The sequence below is a fragment of the Octopus sinensis genome, linkage group LG5, assembly GCF_006345805.1.
Source record: "Octopus sinensis linkage group LG5, ASM634580v1, whole genome shotgun sequence".
NCBI lineage: Eukaryota > Metazoa > Mollusca > Cephalopoda > Octopoda > Octopodidae > Octopus > Octopus sinensis.
In genome coordinates this window covers 638,259-657,094 of record NC_043001.1, presented here as the reverse complement: position 1 = coordinate 657,094, position 18,836 = coordinate 638,259, and the positions used below count along the sequence as shown (strand labels likewise).

The 18,836-nt window shown below is 34.4% G+C and overlaps 1 protein-coding gene across 3 annotated transcripts in view; it reads left to right on the top strand.

The window, feature by feature from the left end:
- LOC115212029 (irregular chiasm C-roughest protein) overlaps nt 1-18,836 on the top strand; it is a 275,233-nt gene that overhangs the window by 14,796 nt on the left and 241,601 nt on the right. The window contains exon 1 of one of the 3 annotated variants that reach the window (XM_029780829.2): nt 13,152-13,457. The exons of the other annotated variants lie outside the window; for them this stretch is intronic. The gene's annotated coding sequence lies outside the window, so the exon portion shown is untranslated. Of the gene's footprint in view, nt 1-13,151; nt 13,458-18,836 lie in introns of those variants that run through there. 3 annotated transcript variants of the gene reach the window in all.

Here is an 18,836-nt window from a genome sequence, read left to right as displayed (position 1 = left end):
TAAACATCCAGAAGCTACTCACAGATACAACATTTTGGGAAAAAGAAACAAACAACATTTATGTACAAGCAATCCATTAGTTCCATCATAAACTCTGTCAGCTCTGCCCCAGCTGGGCCACCAATCTTTTCACCACAAACTACACAGAATAGGGCAGTTCATATCATTACAAATTGCACCATTAGATCGCCTACACAATGAAACAATAGTATTAAGAATAACCACCCACCTAGATATGTAAGTGGCATAGTCTGTTATCACAATCTCAGCTGGCACATGTAAAATTACCTGCAAACACTCAGAGAACATCATTCCTACAACGATATTTCTCACTCGAAAATAGCTGCAGTGTCATAACTCCTTGCTCCCAAACACCATACTGCAGTGCACATCACCAACTTTAAATACAGAGGAACAGAAAATATTGCATTCAGACAAAGGTCATCATGTTTGTCTCTATTGTGACCACAATCAGAATCTAATCGAGGCTATTGAAACAGACTGGTCAGTAGAGATAATACAACACTGTCCACGCTGTCATGCCACATCTCATATGAATATCTTACTGTGTTTCAAGTAAACACTAACATATTACTTATTTGGATAGAGATGTTATGCACCATATTAACATGTTTCCTCTCCTTTTTACTGGTTTCTGTGCATAAAGAGGGCCTGGACAAATGTGAAACTGTGATTTATTAGAAATGAACAGCAAAGTATATTCAAGCCAATAAAAATATTTAACTAGGAAATCTTTATTATAATTATTCGTTAGTGCATTATTTTAAGCAACTGAACTTTGGTGCACACCATTTCATTTACATTCTGAGCTGATTGCAAACTTTAGCTGTGCATAGACATGGTTGAGGGTAAACGGGGATGACACCAATCATTTGACTGAAGACCAAAGGGTCATTAGACCATACCATCAGAGCTAACCATGGCAACACAACAATTAGCTTTCATTTTAGTTGTTTTGAGTAAAAAAAAAACATAAAATAAAATAAAAAGGGTTTCTATTAAACACATAAATAACCTAATGTCATTTACTGCAAAGTTCAGCCCTGATTCAGCAGAGATTGGATTTAAAGCATTCCAGCCCTGACGGTCCATTGTTCTTTGATAAATTATTTTGAATATCAGGGACAGAATTGTTCAAAGGAGTTTGCCTTCATTTTTTAGATGGTAGGGTATGATTAGTAGGAAATTTAGCTGCTATTTCCCAAAGGTCAAGTAACGGCATAGAAATTCTATCAGTGGATCGCATTTCATAGTTGTATGACTTGCAGATGGCAATGCATTCAACTGTGAAATGTGTGGCTGCCACAATTTCTTGGGCAAATCTCTACAGTTTTCAAAAGCTGTTATACTAATGAGTGCATTAAAATAAAACAAACCAGAGTAAATAAAATAAACAGAAGTAGAATCTTAAGGGAGAAAATTCCTAAAAGCACATAAAAAGCACACAGATCAGAAACTGAAGTTGGTTTGCTTGAAATTTCAGTGGAAAAAATTGATCTGGTTGCGGCAGTTGGGATTCCATGTAAATAATAATATTCTACATGGAATGCCAACAGCTTTAATTTTGATCAGTTTGTAATTGTGGTATGTTTGATCTTTTTTTTTCATTTTTAACTCCCTCTGCCATTCTACCTCTTCCTCTATCGTTCAATAGTTTCAATGTATTAGAGAAAAATCAATAAAGCTATTCAGCAGAGAATATTTACTGGTCACATGATTATTCAGCTACCATAAATAGCAACCTGTTTCCACTTATTACGGATACATGTGTGTGTGTGTGTGTGTGTGTGTGTGTGTGTGTGTGTGTGTGTATGTGTGTGTGTGAGTGCATGTTTGCTCCACTATATTTGATACTGCATTTTAGTCCCAGTTCAATGTCATTCAGAACATATCTATAATTAAAAGTATTACAACCTGTCTTTTTAACCTCACACAGTGTCACTCTCTCCAAAAATTGGATCCCACCACGGTCGAGTTAGGAAGAACTTTGCCACACACTCATGAAGTGACAAAAGCATTTGCTCCTACATGATGGCATCTTGAGACTCGGGTCTTTTGCCATTTCAAGTCTTTTAAGTGAAATTAGGTAAACTGAGGTGCAAATTTGTTGGCTAGGCCTTGCACATGGTTCCAAAGTCCCAGTTATTGGGGTATACTGATTCAACCTAAAAATCACAAGAGTGGTCAACTTTGGAATACTAAGCCACATGTTAAGTTTTAATGATTAGACTGTTCAGCAGATCAAATAATTGGTTGCTCATTAACAAAAATGACAGTGTTGTCATCATCATCATCATCATCATCATCTATGACTACATGATTCAATGAATCCTTCCTGTTTTTAAAATATCAATATGAATGTTGTGTTTGGTGAAAACATAAAAGAGGCACTGATTGTTGCTGTTGTTCTTGATCGCTTCTGATCAAAAGCATTCCAGCTATGACTGTCGTATCTCTGTTTCAAATATTGTATATCTAGGACTACATTATTCAGTGAGTCCTTCCACTATTTTAAGAAATAGCTATGATTTAAGAGAGATGTAACTATTATTTCCAGTAGGTTGTGAGGCCACTTAGATTTTCCCTTACTGGCTTCTGTATAATCATATTCGTGCTTTGTATGTATGTTATGGGTTTCGATATTGTAATTGTGTTGAGCAGATATGTGTATATAGACACGTGTGTGTGTGTTGGATTTGAAGTGTACCAAAGAGAAATTCCTAATAGAAGTCATCTTCTTTTATGCTAAAAGGACAACTTACCTTTTCTCAAGTGCTGGTCAATATAATGTAATTAACTGAAATTCTTTTTGGCAGTGCTCCAGTATGGCTGCTCTTGTTGATATATATCAGTGTCCATACTGAAACAGGTAGTTTCTACACAGAAGGTCAACATTTCCATCAAGTTTCTTATGGGTATACTAGTGCGTTCTTTTAAATGGGTGTCTGTCACTAATTTCTCTTGAATTGCCGATAGTGCTTCATCAGTTGGGACTTTGGTGAACAGACTTATCACATCTAGACTCACCCTCTGGTTGGATTCAATGGGGGTATCCTTGATCAATTCTGTGAAGTGGGTGGAATGCTTCACGTACGATGTTGACTTTCCTACTAATGGACTGATTACATCCACAAGGAAGCGGCTCAGTGGATGACACACTAAACCGCTACAGTTCATTTTGGGTTTTAATGGAATACCATTCTTGTGAATCTTAGGGGGATCGTACATGTGTGGTAGTTTACTGTAGTGTTGAGTCAGTTGTCTGTACTTCATTGGTGTAAAGTGATCCTTGTTCTTGGTCAAGATCTGTGACAACTTCCTCTCTGTTTTCAGAGTTGGATCTTTCTTTATTTTACTGTAGCTACCATCACTTATAAGACTTGCCAACTTTTCAGAGTAGTCAAACTTGTTCATCACCACTGTAGAATTTCCCTTGTCTGCTAGAAGTATTATGAGGGAATTGTCACTCTGTAGTCTTTTGATAACGAACTTTCTTACTTAGTGATGTTTGGTTTAGGAAGTTTTGCTTTTTCTAGTACCTGTCTCACTTTCCACCTTAGTTCATCTCCCTGAGCTTTTGGTATCTTTGCGTGAACTCAATTATGTGATCATGTAAACTCAATAAAGCCATCCATAAAGTTCACAATGGAAAAGGAAAAAGACAATCAGCTAGCATTCCTGGACATACTAATAACACACACCAAGTATGGATTCAGGACATCCGTAACCCGCAAGCCAACCTTCACTGGATGATTCCTCAACTTCAATCCCACCATTCATACAGTGTAAAAAGAGGGATTGCTCAGTGCCTAAAACATCGAGCAAAAAATATAAGTCATCACAAAGAATACTACAAGTCATTTGTCCAAGCTGTCGAACACTGTGGTATTGAATCCCCAACCTCCTGATTGGGAAGCAAAACTTTTAACCACTCAGCCAGGCTGTCATTTATTTTCTGTACGTAGATATATATATATATGTGTGTGTGTGTGTGTGTGTGTGTGTGTGTGTGTGTGTGTGTGCGTGTGTGTGCGTGTGTGTGCGTGTGTGTGTGTGTTTATACATACACAAACAGATAGTCAGCAGCTGGAATATAAAAAAGTGTGAGAGATCAACTGTCATCTGGAACCATCAAATGGTAACTAGATCATTCACACTATAACTGCTGCTGCTGCTGCTGCTGCTGCCACCTCCATCACCTCCACCACCACCGCCACCACCTCCATCACCACCACAACAGTTATGATTGTAATATCATCTTTGTAAATTATGTATCAAGTTAATCGCATTCAAATAGACAATAGTCGAATAAAAATTAGTTGGAAAATTGTTGTTGTATATTCTTGTGACTTCTTTTATCAGATAAGCTCAGTGATTAACTAATTAATACCAACAGCTGTTTCCAAATGTCTCTCACTTAGATATATACACTCATAAACACTTGTGTGTATAATTATATTTATCTCATTAGCATATGGACACGTGTGTTCATTGTGTAAATGTGTGTTTACAGTATAGTTTTATAACTGTATATTCATTTATGTTTCTCTCTATGCTTATGAATATCGTTTTATATGTTTATGTACATAAATATGCATTTACATATATACATGTGTGTGTGTGTATATATGTATATATATATATCACTGTTTGTTTATGTAAATACGTGTGTGTGTGTGTGTGTGTGTGTGTGTGTGTGTGTGTATCACTGTTTGTTTATGTATATAAATGTGTGTGTGTGTGATGGGAAAGAAGTGGTGCAATATTATAGCGAAAAGAACAGAAGAGAGTTTATATGTCTGTTAATCTCAATGATAATTGTTTCTGTAGCATAAAGTAGAAGAGAGATATACATATTTCCTGGATAGGAACTAGACTATCACAGCTAGCTTTTCCCTTAACACTACAAGCCAACAAAACAGTGTTACAGCCTCCCACCCCCTCCAGTAGATATACTCTTATTACACCAATAATATCACAGGCTGCCTATCCAAAATTGCATCAACTTCATCACTGGGGTTCTCATTTATAATCTAATCTCAAAATATAAACCAGTTAGGGAACGTCTATGTAGTTGGTTGACTCACTAGAAATAGCAATCAGAGCTCTTTTAAGTAAGATTCTACTTAAAAAAGTAAAGGACTTATTATAACATAATAAGAAAAAGAAATGACAGTTATGGACTGAGAGTCTTTAGCCATTGGTCCACACAATCAGGGTTGATTTGAGGCCAAATAAACTAGAAATAGCAATCAAATCTTTCTCACACTACATCCAACCATTATAGAAAAAAGATTTTTTCCTGAGTCTACTGACCTTGGTTTAAACAACAACAACAACCACTTCTAGAATATTATTTGGAACATAAAAAGAAGGACTGTACAAGTCAATGTGAAAGGTGGGGCTCTGTGTGGTCACTGGACTTGCTAAAAATTGTTGTTAAAAAAATTATTTAGCAAAGAAGCCCCCTTAGATAATGTATGACTAAAAAAACAGAACTGTCATGGTTAGAATGTCATTAATTCTGCTCAGTCAGAGTTAAACAGGGCCTAAGCAATATTTTGAGAGTTTTTTTTTTTTTGTAAGTCATGTATCTTATGTTTGTGAGGTGGAGTTGTTAAATGGTTGGCACCACTGGGTAAAAGGTTGTATAGTCAAAGTTTGTCATCACAACCATTCCGTGGTTTTGTACATAAATAACGTTGCACTGTTATCATCTATGCATTGTTGTTTAGCTTTAGAAGACTCCTAGGCCCAAAGGAAAATAAGTAACAAAATATAGATCTTTCATACAAGAGTTATTTCCTGAACTTTTCAACTCAAGTTAACAAGAATCAAAATTAAATAAAGAAAATAAAAGAAACTTGATGGTACTGCAGCCTAACCAGAGCCAGATGGCTGAAATGAGTAAAAGATTGAAGATATTAAAAGGGGAAAACAGAAATAGTTGGTGAAAGTATATAGGGAGTTATTCATTAGATATGAGGCTTTTAATATTTGGCCTTATCATGGGGGCCATCAAAAGGAATTGATAGAAATTCTATCACGTGTACACTGTGCAGCCTGCACAGCTCATAGATGCACAGATGCAGATAAAATATGCACCAACACAGGAAATCTAATCCATATGAGGGGGAAAATATGTAAAAAAAGAAACCTGGATGCTGGTAATGGGTCACTTGAAGTGATAAGTTGTGTTGAGAAGAGAGTCAATGATAGGATAACGCTTAGACCCTTTGGTATGTGAATAAATAGGAGGACATTCTGTACTAACTGACAAGTGTATAAGGAGCCATCTGGAAAGCCAACAGGCAGCAAGTGTACTTTATAGACAGAGTTAAAAGAAGGGCAATAATAATGATAGTGGTAGGGAGGAGTGAAGAGAGATTATTTGAACAGGTTGATTATAAGAATTATGTGAAACTAAAAGAGTTAATAAGAAGGATAAGGCTTAAGTGTAGAATGTTTGAATGGATAAATTATTGGGCTGCCAGGGTATTAGTATATGGGGCCCTGTTTGTTTGTAATTTAGGGTTTCCTTGTGTTTCAGATTTTTCCATTTCATCCAACAATGTACACCTGCCTCTCTTGCCTAGGTACCAGAATATTATCTTCTCCAAAGATAGCCTTATACTTTAAATATCTCAATCAATACTACAGGAGTCTTCCCAGATTCATATTAAATGTAATTATTGTTGCCCTTCTCGATCACTTTATATTCTGTAGCCCTTTAAGAGGATTTGATCACAATACTTTAGATTACCAAACTACTTGTCAGCCTGCAGCTTAGTTACTGAGTTTGTGTCTCTGTAGGTTCTCTTTGTTTTATAACCTAATAAACGGAGTGGGAAAAGGTAAAGGCCCAAATGCAGAAACAGGCACAACATCAAGGATCTGATGAACTCTACTTACTCGTAACAATACAGTACTCTTTTATATAAATGAGTATCTCTCTCTCTCATACACACACACTCACTCTCTCTCTCTCTCTCTCTCTCTCTCTCTCTTTCACTCTCTGTCACACACTCTCACTCAATTTGGAGCTAGGGAAACAGTATGTTTAATGAAACTAATGACTAACAAGTTTGTATTGCTGCCAATTAGGAGCTGCGGAAACCATTAGGCAGGGATCAATTCAAAAAGTAAGATTCAAATTGCAAAAGCATGGAAATATCTCCATTTGCTGAACATGTCAACCCATCCCAGTCCAAAACCAAGATGGATTTAAAAAGTTTAACTGGAAAGTAAGAAAGGAAAAAAGAAAAAGTGTCCTTTCATTAGAGTTGTTGAGTAAATTTTTAAAACAAGGCACACATGGTGTTGAGTGACAGTTAAAAAAGTAAAAATATAATTTAGTTGTAAAACGAGAACTAATTAGTAGAAGCAAAGCTGTTGTTTGTTTCTTCTCAATTTAGAATCTTGATAGTCAACCAGGCAGCTTATCTGAGGTAAATATTTTAATTATACCCCATGAGGGTTAGAGATGGCAGAGTCAAGAAAAATGTTGAGAGTGATTGAAGGAAAAAAGAGTATTTGATAGAAGAAAATATATTGTAACTAAAAACAAAGTCTCAATTAAGATAATGCAGCTAATTCTTCAAATATCCTTCTTCCATCTTTAACCTTTTTATGTCCATTCCTCGTTATAACTTTGCATGGTTATTTATGTAAATGTAAGCTAAATAATAAAGAACACAGGAGCAGATTTTTTTTTTCAATTCTTTTGCTTTTATAAATAAAAATACATTTGCGAAATTATGCACACAAGAAAATCATCCGAACGTGGCCGTAGCCAGTACCGCATAGACTGGCCTCCGTGCTTTGGGGACGTAACAAACACCATCCAATCGTGGCCGTCCGCCAGCCTCATCTGGCACCTGTGTCGGTGGCACATAAAAACACCATCCGAGCGTGGCCGTCTGCCAGCCTCGTCTGGCACCTGTCGGTGGCACATAAAAACACCATCCGAGCGTGGCCGTTCGCCAGCCTCGTCTGGCACCTGTGTCGGTGGCACATAAAATCACCCACTACACTCTCGGAGTGGTTGGCGTTAGGAAGGGCATCCAGCTGTAGAAACACTGCCAGATCTGACTGGCCTGGTGCAGCCTTCGGGCTCCCCAGACCCCAGTTGAACCGTCCAACCCATGCTAGCATGGAAAACGGATGCTAAATGATGATGATGATGATGATGATGCATTGCAATTTGTTATAGAGCAATTTTCTCTTATTTAGATTGCAATTACAAACCTAATGAAATCAGGTTAATTAAAAAATTACAGCCTATTTTATGTGATTATCTAAATTTACAGAATAATTCAACCCTGCTTGTATTTATGTAATTTATTAAAACACAGGTTTTAAATTTTAATTTTATGGACAAAATTGGTTGGGTTTTTTTTAACACCTCTGATATCCAGATACCGTAAAAAATACCTGTTTTAGTTACTTCAGCATGTTCAAAGCAGGGAGCATTAAAAGGTTAACAAGAAAGAATGATATTAGCCAAAGACTAATATTATATTGTCCAGTAATTACAGGAAACAATTTTGGAAATATTTCAGAAACTGAAAATAATGTTTGTCATCAACTAATAACTTTTTTTTCTTTATCCTTCTGCAGACTTAGCATTTTAATGCTTCCTGCATCAGATATATCAGCAACATTTTAGCAACATGTGTGTGTGTGTGTGTGTGTTTTATTCTCAAATTATATCTCAGTCTTGGAGTAGATGCATGACATCCCAGTGTAACATAAGAGCCAACTAATAGGATTGCCAACAGGAATTGCATCTGGTTGTAAAACACTACCCCAGAAAATCTATCCATTTTAAGCCAACATCAAAAATCGAGCAGATAACAATAATGACAATGATGATGATGATGTAATTTGAAAAATACATTCCATCATTTTTGCTTCCAAAAAAGAAAACAAATAGATATAAAACTACAGAATGAGAAGAAAATAATAAGGAAAATTCTAATTGGCACTAAATATATCCGATATGTTCTTTCACAATTAAGTTAAGCCCCAAAAGATCGACTTACTTCTATGATTTTTATGTCAAGTTCTAATCATTGTCAGCAGAGAGAAATTCTCAAGTCTCCAAGAGTAAATGGTGAAATTTTAATTAATGTCTTCCCAATGACATTCTTCACCTTTTGTCTTTTTCTTTCAATCTTTTTATTTCTTTATATATTTTCCCCTTCAACCTTCATCATCATTCCACAGAAATGGCATCTCCTGGAATAGCAAAACCCGATTGAAATATAAGCAATTTAAGCTTTTTTTTTTGCTTTTTTTCCACAAATTCTACGAAGTTGAAAACTTTAATTTCCCTTCCATTTTACCATCTCATCCATCACATCAACCAAAAAGAAGATGAGAAAACTCAAAGAATTGCATGAAATATGCAGTTAGGCTGGATCAGGAAATACAGAAAATATCCTGATGGCAGATGTAATGTTCCAACTAGTCTGTTACATTTATAACCAAAATAATTTTAAGGATATCACTGTAAGTATTTTTGGTGAGGTTGGCTTGTGGCTCCATGATTTATGAATGCAAAGTTATGTTACTGTTGTAGACACACTAATTACTGAATGAGAAAACCTGGAATGATTTAAATGGAAAAAAAAAGGTGACAAATTAAAACACAAGAGCAAGTCAGAATTATTAAGAAACCAGTTCTTCATTCTTGGAGAAATAAAAGTCCTTAGTTCCAAATTAGAATCAAAATTAAATAGTGAACGAAGAAAGATTGAAATCATCGAAGAAGCAATATGTCTCTTGTTTCACAATATTCCTGAATTGGGGTTTGTTATAGGCTGCTCAGAAAGGGAGGGTGTTGTACTGCAACATTATTGGTGGAATTGTTGTTGGTCTGTGTCAGTTTAATAAACACGGGAAAGAAAAGGCTGAATGAAATATTTAGAGCAAGATCTTGAAAGTGTTATTCAGTGATGGGAATGATGAAAAAGAAGTTGGCAAGTGGGTCTGAGGAGGAGGAGGCCTTATCCACATTGCAATAGAAGACACAGAGAAGATTCCAACTCAGAAATAATTTCATGTATTCCTTGAATCCAAACAATTTTCATAACACTAGTTGCTATTTATTTTAGAAAATCAGTCCTAAAATCACAAGCAGTGCTCCAGAGTGGCCACAGCTGAATAGCTAAAACTAATTATCAATGGAAAAGCTAAAAGGAATTTAATCAGTAAATTTGAACATTTCTGGAAAAAATTTATTTTGTTTTTGTTAGGATTTCAAAATATTTGAAATGAAAAATGACATTGAAGAAATAAATGAAATGAAAATATTTTGTAATCATTACACGAATGACATTTATGCAACCCAATGACATAAGTGAATTGGAGAATGGTCCTCCTTTCAACACTGACATTTTGTTTCATGTCCATCTTTATCCGAGCAGCGTACACTGGTCAGAAATAACAAAAATAAGGATTTAATGAAATAAAGTTGAAATCCAGCCTGTTTTCTAAGACTCATACTACCAGCAGCTTGCCTCCACTCTGTGGTGATTGCTTTTATGAAATATAGAAGTTGGAACCTGAAGGAAAATCTTTTGTTTCTCCTTCAAAGAACATATTTTGTCTGAAAATTTTCCCTTAAAAACAGCATCACATAGTTACCATAAAAGATTATTGAAAACCAAAAAAAGGACAGTGAAGGATCTTCCATTAGAATTCCACAGAGAAGTAATTATAATAAAAAGAGTGAGGGTGGCAAGATGGCAGAATTGTTAGCACACCGGGCGAAATGCTTAGCAGTATTTCATCAGCCAGTATTTCGGTCCTTGTTTGTCCCCTCTATTGCTCCTTGTGAGCAATAAAGAAATAATTAATAAAAGGGTGTCAAATTTAGGCACAAGGCCAGCAATTTCAAAAGAGGGGCTAAGTTGATCACATCAACCCCAGTGTTCAACTGACACTTATTTTATTGACCTCAAATAGATGAAAGGTAAAGTTGACCTTGGCAGAATTGGAACTTAGAATGTAGAGACAGATGAAATACCACTACTAAGCATTTTGTCCAGCATGGTAGCAGCTCTGTGAGATCATCAAGACATAACAGAGTTGGCCAATATCTACACTGGTTAATGAGTTGACCTTATAAAATGAAAACTGTTGGCAAATTATATGAGTACCACTCTGAGACTGTAACTGAGAGAGAAAATGTAATGAAAATTAATTGGAACATCATTGAAGCCATAAGTACAAGGGCTATGCCCATATTGAGATACTGTACTCCCTTTCTGAAGTGGACAAAGCTATGGAACATGGATAGAAGACCAGAAAGTTGCTTACAAGGCACAATGTACTTCGTGCTAAGAGCAATACCGACCAACTCTAACTACCAAGAAAGGAAGGTGGCAGAGGAAAACTAAATTTAGAAGACACATGTTAATACTGTGATACAGAGTCTGAAAAATTATGCTGGGCAGAGTAAAAGAAGGATATTATTAGCAGCAATACCCCAGCAACTAAAATAGTCGGAGGATTCAAAGAGAGAAGGAAGAACAACAGAAGAAGCAAGTAGAAAGAATGGAACTACACGGTCATTTCACGCAACAAACTGAGAATGTTGGAAGTAAAGGTTGCTGGCTCTGGTTGACAGACAGGAACTTGAAATATAAGACAGAAATGCTAATTATAGCCACTCAAGAACAAGCCATTCAAACAAATCTGACAAAGATTGACAAAACTCAGTCAGACAGCAAATGTAGAATCTGCAGGAAAGGAGACCAAAGTATCAATCCCTTTTTGAATGAGTGCAATATACTAGAACGAAAGGAGTATAAGTGCAGACATGACTGTGTAGACAAAAGAGGGTACTGGGATGTTAGTCGAGTGTGTGGCTTCAAAACAACAGAAAAGTGGTATGAACACGTACCAGAGGCTGTGATAGAAAATGAGTATTATAAGATCTTATGGGACTGACCATACTACTAAGGCAAGAAGACCAAAGATGATTAATCAGAGATTTTGCAATTATCTATGTCAGCAGAGTCGATGCCAAACAAAGTTAGAAATATCAGGATCTAGCAAGAGAGCTGAGGAGACTGTGGAAATCAAAGATAAGAATAGAATTAGTACAACACTAAAAATACCACCTAAAATACTGAAAGAGACTGGAATTGAAATTCACATTGTTGACCAGCAAAAAAAGTACCACTGCAAGAATCCTAAAGAAGATTCTTGAGGAGACTTGTCACCAGACATCAAGATAAAATACTTGTTAACTAAATTAGCATGCACTAGTGCAACGACACCAACAGAAATAATGATGATGATGATGATAATGAGAGACAGTAAAATGGAAACAATTTAATAAACATTATATGAAAGAAAACAAGGTATCAGTCTCAAAGATGGCCAGGATTTATTGAGGCAGAAACTTGTTTTCACATTTGTCTTCTTGTTTCCAGTAAAAGAAAACACATTGCCTTTTCTTTGATTGCATACTAATTTCAGAGAATGATTGATTTCTGAAGATTTTCAGAGTTGGTCACAATTGCAGTTAGGTGTTTGTTTACCTTCTCTCAATGTGAAGATGCATACACACATATACACACATAACAACACACAAATAGAGAGAAATATATGTATGCATATATATATTCTTGAGTATGTGTATATGTATATATACATATATAGCTGAAGGTAGTGCTCCAGCATGTCTCTTGTTGTGATTACTAGATGAAACTGAACACATACACAGACCAGTAGGTGTGTACACATTTACATAGGTATATAACACGAAATGCATAACGCCCAGTTACACCAGCTTATATGCCGGCAGTCAGTACCTGTAGCACTTTCGAAAACGTGTATTCCTATACCGTTTGTTAGGAACTGTTTAAAATATATATTTTTAGAAAGAAATTAAATAGATGGAACAAATAAGCCACATGTGTGTACAAGCGCGTGCGTGTGTGTATGTGTGTGTGTGTGTGTGGAGAGAGAGAATTGAGTAAAGGAAGGCTAGAGCCATAGAGAGAGAAGTCAAAGCTGTGATATGTGTGAGTAGCAGTGTGTGTGTATAGAATTATATATGTATACATGTGTGTGTGTGTGTGTGTATCTGTCTGTATACTATTTATCATTTAGAAAGCTTTTTAACTAATGGTGAACAGAGAGAGACTATATATGTCTGGTCTACCTTCAGAAACTTCCACCAGCCTCTTCTCTCATTTCACACCATTCCTACAGCAGAGGCAGTAGTAGCACAACACACAGAATAAGATTAGGGTAAAAAAAAAAAAAAGCAACAATTACAGCAAAGAGCCTAAAAACTCTTCAATACAACTATGCTTACAAAGAAACTGATAGCTTAAAGGATGGCTGTCTTTTGGAAATTAGCAGATTTTACTGCAGAGAAGTTAGAGAGAAATTCATCAAATTCTAATCAAATTTAAGTAAGTTATCCTTTTCTGAATCTGTATGTATCTGGCTCTTCACCCTTTTCCTCCTTCATACCCCCTACTTCCAAGTAAACTTGGCAACTTCTACAACTGTGATTTCAAGTTCAACTGTTTAGAAGAGATTACTACAATTTAGTATTTCCTTTTTCAGGTTCATAGTTGATAATATTCTATGTGTCTGTTTTGTTATATTATGACAAAATCAAGTAACAGAATGTCTTTCTACTGTTTTGGTGGGGGAGGAGTTTTTTTATTTTTTTTTATAACAAACTGATGTTCTACAAGAGATTTACCAAAAGTGTTGTTGGTGCAAAAATCCAAAAAGCATAATAGACAAAGAAATATTCCCTCTTCTCATTTCTATTTAAACTTTTAGCAAAGTCTTTTTTTTGTTTGTTGATATTTTTAAAAATTTCCATTTTATTCTTTGTGAATTATTCTAGAAAATATTCTTGTTCTAATTATATAAAAAGTTCTTTAGAATATGAAAAATTGATCCCCTTGTTTCAAATTATTTCTGCTGTTTGTTCCCCCATTATGAAATTCCGAAAGAAAAAGTTTGTGTTTATTTTCTACATTATTCAAGTTTTTTCCTCTCATTTACTATAATAATTTCACAGTATTCTTTGATTTTTATTTAGGATATTCTTAAAATAGTTTATCTATTTCAATTTTTATAGTCAAAGAATGAATTGTACATAACATTAGTTCTAGGTTGAAATCTTGCCAGAATTAGCAACACACGAGATGATATTACAAAGTGTAATTTGTGTATGCAGAGTTCTTCCCTACTTCTTGATATGTTTTCATCAACCATTTTCTTAATACTGCTATATTTGTAGAGACCCTTTACTCCCTTAGACTAAAATTTCAGTATCATTAAAATTGATTTCTATTAAAGTTTCTTTTTTGAAGTTAACCTCCATTCTGAATGTTGAGATATAATATAAATCTGCCATTCATATATAATACAGCTATTTATATTCTTCAACTGAAAGTTTACACCAACAAAGAAGTCATTTAGATCATTTGCGTTTACAATAAATTGAGGTAGTTTTAGAATCAAAAAAGTAGGTTCCTCTTTTTGGTGTTTCTCAAAGACTTTTTCTAGTTAATAAATGTAAAATCTCCGTTGAAAGTAATATATTAATATCTAATTTTGGTATCAGAAATCTGAAGATTGTATTGTTTATTCAAGAACATGTGCTGCAGAGTTAAGATGATAATGTTTGGCGCCATGAGAATGTAGCAGTGTTCTTTGTTTACAGCATTCTCCTGGATGATAATTTTTTTCATATGCTGACTTTGTGTACATTCTTCTCTGCTGTTGACATCTAATATCACATACATCAAACCCATGATGGATACACTATAAGATATAAATATACATACATACATACATATATATATATACACACACACACATATATATATATATATATATATATATATATATATATCACCATATACATATATATATCATCATCACACACATAAACATATATATATATATTTATTTATTTATTTATATGTATATAAATACACACACATATTCATCATACATACATACATATACACACACACACAGAGAAAGAGAGAGAAAGTGGAAAAGTTTTAATCTTGTTTTTAATATCTTCCTAAGATTTATAAAGCTTTCTAGAGAAAGGTGAGATGCTTATATTTTACCACCATCGCCACCACACCTGTAACTTCTGCCCAATCCCTTGGAGTAAATAGACAGAACAGTATAAACTATTGTTTTGGATATTTTCAAAATAAAAGGTTGCTTCAAATAATTACTCAAGGTTTCATCTCCATTGTGATTATAATGGGGTACAACTGAAGCAGCAACAACAACAACAACAACAACAAACATCAACTGATGCATTTGAAGAAATCTTGTGTTTGTTCAGTAAGGTAATACAACATAAACTGAACATCTCGGCAAAGAGTTTTCTTTGTCTTTAACCAGGAAAAAATGATTCTGTTTCCAAGATTCCAGGGTAGAAGGCCAAGTGTTCTCATACATGTATAAAGTCAATAAAAGCAAAATTCAATTAATATGTACCAAAGCCTTCCTCCAGAAACCTTAAGCGTAAATATTTTCTTAGCCTGATGAAAATTTATGAAGATTATTTGGCAATTTCTTTGTTCATTTCATGTTCATAGACAGGCAAGGAAGTATTTATTTAAGTACTGACAGTTTTAACACCATCAAAATATTGAGCATCAGATTAAATTGTGTGTGTCGCTTCATATTAAAAGATCCTTTCTCTATTTATTTCTATCAGCTAAGAAATTTAGTTTAAAAATTAATTCTACATTTTAGAGATTAGAAATGTGAAAATATATTTAAAATTATGAACCCAGAAACATTATAATAATATAACTACAAACTCTTGAATCAAAAAATGTTTCCCTTTCCTGAGAATTATAAATTTCTAATGCAGTCCCAGGTTTCTTAAATATTCACCAGTTATAAAATTGCCTCGTTTCTACAAGTTATGAATATTTCACTAATTTCCTTAGAACATCATCATCATCATTTAATGTCCGCTTTCCATGCTAGCATGTGTTGGACGATTTTAACTGAGGGCTGGCGAACCAGATGGCTGCGCCAAGCTCCAATCTTGATCTGGCAGAGTTTCTACAGCTGGATGCCCTTCCTAATGCCAACCACTCCGAGAGTGTAGTGGGTGCTTTTTACGTGCCACCAGCACGGGGGCCATTCAGGCGGTACTGGCAACGACCTCACTCGAATCTTTTTATACATGCCACTGGCACAGGTGCCAAAGCTCTTTGAATCACTGCCTCAGTCATTGTCTTTTGTGTTACTTTTAAACACCTATAAATGTTGAAATAGTTTTGTTAAATTCTGTCTTGTTGTTACCTACATTTCCTGCAGACATTGACCTACAAGTGTTCAGACCAGGCAGTAGAGTCAGAGAGATGAGGACCTATAAGAGTCATGTGCACTGCTTCTATCTTTCTATTTTTTTATATTTTATGGTTTAATTAGAGAAGGAAGGGCATGTTCTATAACCTCTTTGCAGGGCCTCCACAGGATAGATGGGGGCAAGAGAGGAAAATTGTGATAGCATGAGACCAGACACCTAGTCCAAATGCTTGCAATAAAGTAGATTCTACTAAACACACACATGAGCTAGATTACATTCCATTGTTGATTAACTTATTTGAAAAATCTTAAGTAGATGTTGCTATTGGCACACAGAAGTTTTAGGATTTCTTGAACAAATTTTGTCATTCCTTCACTTGAAATCTGGAAATTTACAGTAATAATATTATAAGGCATTAGTCTCTTTCTCTCACGTAATGGTTTTGGTCCCATTTATAAAGTAGTAAACTAAATCAACAGTAGTATGTTGCTGATGAACAAAATGCAGTCTCTAACAAGATAAGGATCTCAGAATCCCCTGGAGAAAAGCACTACATCTTATCTATTCTGTTGCTGCAGAGATTTAACAGTATCTTAGGAATCAGATTCTATAGCGCCAATTGTGACTAGTTTACTCTGTTTGCTAGAATTTTTAAGCCAACAAGCATGTTGGCTGTCTTTTGCAGAGAAACCATTTCACAAGATTAAGTTCTAAAGTGTAGATACCAAAAGATTATCAAAGATAATTAGAAAGAAAAAAAGTCATGAAATATAGATTTATGTGCAATGACACAGAAACCATGAATAAATTAATGGTAAACTAGAATGGAATGGTTGAAACGAAAATATGATCCACTCTTTTATTCTGCCATTTTCTTATACTTATTGTTAGATGGGTTACGTTTAATAAATCATTTTTTTTAAAAACTATAAAAGTATAGTTTTTGGTGAGGGTGGGGAGTAAAAGCTTTGAAATATAGGTTTGGATACCTTGAAATATCAGTCTGGGTACCTCCCTTACTAAAAAATAAAAATTAGAACATTATTTTTCAGTGAAAACTGCTGTTCTTCAAAAATTGTCTTTTTATTGCAATTCTAGTCACAAAGAAGAAGAGGACTTTACTGCAGATAAAGTAACATTTGAAATATAATGGCAAGAAACAAACTCCACAAATATTTTTAAAAATTAGAAATTGATTGATAGTAATCCAGACACAAAAGCTATAAACTGCTCTCACTTTTCACTGAAATTAGGTAAATTTTGTTGAATAGAAGATCTAATGAAGTCTTAGAATTGAAACAGTGAAAGCAGAATGAAGAGATCTAACTGTCTGTCAGAAGTTTAGGGAGCTGCTGTCTTTATTGATAAAAGGATTCTGTTTTATCTTTTTGTTAGTTCAATTATGTTTTCTTTCTCAGCATGATAATGTTATATAACAGGGAAAGATGGGAATTAAGAGTGAAAGATTAACAGATGCTAGAAATGAATAAGTTCTGTTGGATGCATTATGCAAACTTCAGTGAGAGAAAGTTGTGCATAAAAGAGAATTGGTCAGGGCATGCAAAAGAATCATGCACATTGGTTTGGACGAATGATGAATATAATTGATACAAACCAAGTAAAAGCATTATAATTTAATAGTTTTGATGGCCCTGGCAGACAGATTTGAAACTATATTAAACAGTTGTATGCAAGGAGTCATAGAAATTATTCCAAACTCAATTCAACAACATTTTGCTTCTTTTTTTTTTAGCTTGATTTGTAAAAATATCCTCACTCTAAATTTGCTCAATTTTTCAATAGATTCAGATATACCTTTCATAGATGAGAACATTGAAAATATAATTGAGTAAAATTATTAAAAAACTTACAAAATTGGAGTGAAGTAATTTTATAAATGTGTAGAATCTATAACTAAATATAACTGTTAATTATATAAAGATTATACTAGTAAGCAAGAAAAGTTTCATGAAAAATGAAAAATTAAAGAGAAAGAACATAAAGTTCATTTGGCTCAAAGGGTTTGGATATTTGTTACTCCAAAAACAGCCAAGAAATTCTTCTCACTCTTTACCATTCATCATTCTTCCTTACATATTTAGTATTATAATCCTTCCTTCATATCACATTTGTAAGTATTGGAATCTGTAAATTAGTTTTAGTTTGTAATATAGGTCAAAGAAGTTTAAAATAATAAGTAAGAAATTTGAGTTTCTAGCTGTAAGCCTGCTGAAGGCAAAGATTCATTGGTTGCACTGAAAGAGTTTAAGATGCAAAATCATTTGAAAGAGGCACAAAAATTTTACTGCTAACAATGAAAATTGTTTCTAAAAGAATGCAAGCAATAAAATTTTAGCCATCATTCTTAGAAATTATTCAATATATCATATAAATGGTTGTAAAAAGTCTTTGTAACCTTCTCATACACAACACATGCTTTACTTAGCCAGGTAATATTTAGACATTTGCCAGAACC